At 29.5% G+C, this 4,800-nt stretch overlaps 1 long non-coding RNA gene across 1 annotated transcript; it reads right to left on the bottom strand.

Moving 5' to 3' along the window:
• Positions 1–597: 597 nt before the first annotated feature.
• Positions 598–4,794, bottom strand: LOC111088162. Its single transcript, XR_002612769.1, has 2 exons — positions 1,605–4,794; positions 598–1,032 (listed from the first exon to the last, which is right to left on the bottom strand). It is a non-coding gene; the product is annotated as an uncharacterized LOC111088162 (long non-coding RNA).
• Between the last annotated feature and the right edge of the window lie 6 nt (positions 4,795–4,800).

Genomic DNA, 4,800 nt, shown 5'->3' with positions numbered 1-4,800 from the left:
ATAATAGTGAAAAATACCAGAAATTGAGGTCAAGAAAAGTAACTGAAATTTATTGCTTTATTAATAACTGTTCAAGAGATGTACAAAAAAAAAATTCATATTCTGTTATTCAATATTGCATTGATATTCTGAAAGTCTGGTTGTGCATCAGATCTAATGTGGTTGGAAGATGGCATTAGAAATGATTGCATTCCAATAAAGAAAATGGATTGTTCTTTTATAAAACAAAAACAAACTTTGAAATATTATTGTGGGAAAAAAAAAGAAGTCTTTTAGGCAATAATGTAACAAAATATGATAATAAGACAACTAATACATATCAAAATGTCTCTCTTTACTGTTTTACACAGGTTTCTACCATGAAAAGCTTAATATCCAATACTTCACCATTTGAACATTGACTGAATGATATTCAAGAATAAATGTTTTAAACTGTAAAGGATAATTGTATATAACAAGTTAGAAATGTATGCAATAAATGTTTAATATTAATATGCCATCTGAGAAGGAAAACTAACAAGGAAAAATAATTTATTTAAAAATATAGAAGTTAATATGCAGAATTCATTATAACAAAGAAAAAGAGCCTATGTGAAATTTAATTCCAGAACTTTTATTAAATATTAGGGTACATTGTTTAATTACAACCTCTTCTGTGCAGCTACACAGAACTATAACAGACTAGTGAAAATACAAAATTCAAACAATTAAAAACTCAGACCTTTAAATACCTTTGTTCTATTAAAGTTACATTACCTGATCAATCAACTATTATTACAATTTTAATACACGTTGAGCTCTACCAGTTACAACATGTTAGGTTTAAATCAAATCATGAGCTTAAATGGTTATGAACTTTTCTCACATGGCGTTTATAGTTGTCTAAACGATTGAACTGTCGATAACACAACGGACAAGAAATTAAGTTTTGTTCAAGAGCTGACTTGTGAAGCTTCATGTGACGTGAATATGCAGGATCTGACCCAAGAACATTGAGGCACAAATGGCATGTTCGGTTTCTTTTGCTATATCCTGCAAAAAAGTACAAAACTTTGATGACATAATATTCCAGTAAATAAAACTACTTAGATTAGAAATCTACTATTGAAATGAGTGAAAAATTAAAAACTTTAATGCCTCCCAAACTCCCACCCCATTCCTCATTATTTGATGCTTACTTTAATTTATCTAACTGATGTTGTTAAACCAAACTTGTTTCGAATTACAAGGACAGCATGTGAAACACATTCTGTACAATTCTTTGAAGTGCCTATGGTTACAAACTTTTCCAACACCCTGTATTACACAAGTTCAAATTATATTTGTACACAGTATATGAGCTTGCAGACCAATTCAGTTTTCTGAAAACTTTGGAAATACCATTTCTCTAAGATTAAAAATATATATAAAATCATTAACCCATGTGAAAAAAATCTAGAGAACTGAAACAGCTACAGCAGAAATAGATTTTCATGCATAATACTAAAATACCATAGAACACCAATTTAGCAACAGTACAGGTATTCTTTTGATATTTGCAAATCCAAGTTTTTGGTTCTGCTTTCATTTTATTTCAAATGATTTTGTCCTGATCTCCTTCTTACCTCATGAATCATGACACTGTAGGAGAACGAGGACACTATTATTCATCTAATTCATTAGCTGAGTGTCGTGATCTACTTCCTATCCCCTGGTGGGTCAGTGGTAATTTTATGGACTCACAATGCTAAAATACGAGGTTCATTTCCTGTGGTGGACACAGAAGATAGCCCAGTGTGGCACTAAAACAAACAAATCTACTTCTTACTTAATGCATCATAACACTGTAGGAGAATAAGAACACTATTCTTCATCTAATTAATTAGCTGAGTGTCACGATCTACTTGCTACCTTGGAGAAACCAATTAGCTTTCAAGAAAATAGTCAGTGGTACCAGAGGTCACAATGAGCAGTGCCACATGGTCTGCAGTTTACTAGGCATCCTTCTAGTTGTTAATTTACTCAACTAACTGATTCACAAGCAATATCATGTTTCATCATTTCAAGTATTTGCTGTCTCATAGCATACTTCATGGTTTTGAAGTAGTATAACAATTAATGACAGATAATTATTTATTAATTAAACACAAACTTATTTTGAGCAAAGAGATGGATGATTATTTGTGTGTTTACCATATAACAATTGTCACATGTGGAAATTTAAAAGACCATAGAGTTTTTATACATTCCAATGAAATATTACAAAAAAAAATATTAAAAAATGATTAGTAATAAATCCAACACATAGAAGAACACAAGAATTTTGGACTTATGTTATTAGAGTGAATGTTTAGAAACGTATGTTAGTGTGCTTCAAGTACCTTTAATTTCTTGAATCAAATATCACAATATTACTCATATGCATATATTAACTATATATATTCTAATCATACAAATGTCAAATTTCTGTATTACAACAATTTTTACATTAACTTTGTGTAATTATGTTAATTTGACATTCCAGTGGAATTTCTCAGCCTTCTTTTAGAGACTATTATCACAAACGTCACATCAAGGTTTCCATCTGTATATATTCTCATTTCATAGTAAATAAACAATGAAAAACAATGAACCATGAATCTCAATCATATATGACATTATAAATACAACTTTAAAATCAACATGAAGTTTTCAATAAATCCATGAACAACGTGGATGTTTCATATCAGGAAAAAGAAATTGCAATAAATATGAACCACTACACTGTCAGTTTTTGTACTTTGGCCACTACATGTAGCACATGGAACTCCACTATGTACAAAATATGCTGCATAGCTACCAACCACATTTACAGTGACAATTTAACAATCATGTAATTAATATACTGCAGTTTTGTTTATAAACTTAAAAAAAAAAAAAAAAAGAGCTGTAAAAACAGAATCATGGCAGTGTGGTTGGAGTGCAAAAACAAGACTAATGCCAGATAGGCCAACTTTATACTTGCTAGTGTGGTATCACTATCCTTTAGTTGATCCACAATAAAGTTTTTTTTAACCTTTCACACATGTCTACAAATCATTTAACCCCACTATTGGTTATTTTACAGAATTATAATTGCTTCTGTCTTAAGACATTTATGAAATGTTAATCTTCAATATTTTTCATTATCATTATGTTACCTTTTTTGCAAATATATTTGAAAAGTGATACTAATGAAACACTGTACATATATCAACCAACTGAAATAAAAATATCAATATTAGTCATCTATGTGATCTTGGCACTTCCTTAGATAAACTGCAATTTACAGAAACTTACTGCTATTTGTCAGTCAAAGTGTGTGAAGAATAGAAATGCATTTATAAATTACTACTCTTTATATATTTATAAATATCACATACATCTCAAAATTTACTTTTTGAGTAAAGAACTCAATTGATGAACCAATGCATTATCATTATTATAGTTTTCTTGCATATACTGGTTTTGAAATTGTGTAGTTTCTTGTACAGATTTAGTTTTATTAACTGAGAAGATACCTTTTAGTTCTGATCTATAAAGTTAAATGTACTTTTGGTGAGAAGTTACTGACAATAATATCTTTTCATTCCAAGAAAATATTCATGAATTACCTTTCAAGATGTTTAACTTTTTTTAAAACAAAAGAGGCAGACATGGATAAATTTAGTAGTACTCCTAGCACTTTAAATTAATATTTTGTTCACTATAAGTCTTTTATTATACTCACTGTAATAGAATGAAAATATATTATGAATAAATTTTACAGAACTATTCATTCAAGTAATAATGCCATTTCTCAAAAAAAACTTTAGTTTACCAAACTTTTTTTCTGACTCCTCTTTGTCCAAACAAAAGTTTAATATGAATGTTTGTCTCCCTTAAATAATGACAAGCAAGGAAAGTAAAGAATTTTTTTAATTCCTTTTATCTGTTTAAGTAGTTACTTGATCTTGTCTTTTCACAACTCCAAAGTTTGTTCTTTCTAAAAGTCACACTTCAAAGTTAGTTGCTAAAAATGTGTAAACAAGATCTTGATTCTTTTTTTGTCAGCGCTGTTCATGAACCAGCTGTATGTGCTTCTTTACATAATCTGGCCAACTGAATTTCTTGCTACATAAAGGGCAGGCAAACCTCTGTCGAACTGGTCTGTGCACCAATAAATGACGTTTATAGTGTGCAGGCCTAGTAAAGTTGTGGTTACAGAGACTACAATAAGTAGTTCCTGTACCTCGTGGTGTGTAGTGAGAATAGGATTGCTTGTTTAGTTCCCAGCCTGCTATTCTGTAAAAACCTAGATACATAAAAAAAAAGTGTATCAGGTTTTTTATAAGAAAAAATTTTTACTAATAACATTGCTTAATTTGTCCTTTGTTCATTAAAATAAAAAAACCAACAAAACTTTTCATGTGAAGATCATGTTTTACTTCAAATATCTTACATGAGGGTGGAGGTTGTGGTTCATATGAAATTATATCAACTGAATTATCCAACTGTGCTCTTCAGAATGTGTGTGTGTATATATATGATTAGATTGAAAGTATTTTTAATTTTAAAATGTGTTCAAATTTTCACGCCAAAAAATACCAAACAAAAATTTGAATAATTCTAATAATACACATGCCCCAATAGATGTTCTACATTTTACTAGAACAGTAGTTAATACATTTTAATGCAACATCTATTCATACGTCAATATACTAGCCTAAAAAAATTCTAAAGCTTGTTAATGGAAATAACTGACTGTTGTCTATCATTATGATAGCAGAATGAAAAATAAAGTACTTGACTACTGACATGATA

Source organism: Limulus polyphemus, unplaced genomic scaffold (genome assembly GCF_000517525.1).
Source record: "Limulus polyphemus unplaced genomic scaffold, Limulus_polyphemus-2.1.2 Scaffold3232, whole genome shotgun sequence".
In the NCBI taxonomy this organism is placed as follows: domain Eukaryota; kingdom Metazoa; phylum Arthropoda; class Merostomata; order Xiphosura; family Limulidae; genus Limulus; species Limulus polyphemus.
The sequence above is the reverse complement of the archived record's forward strand: the minus strand, read 5'-3'. Positions and strand labels throughout refer to the sequence as shown.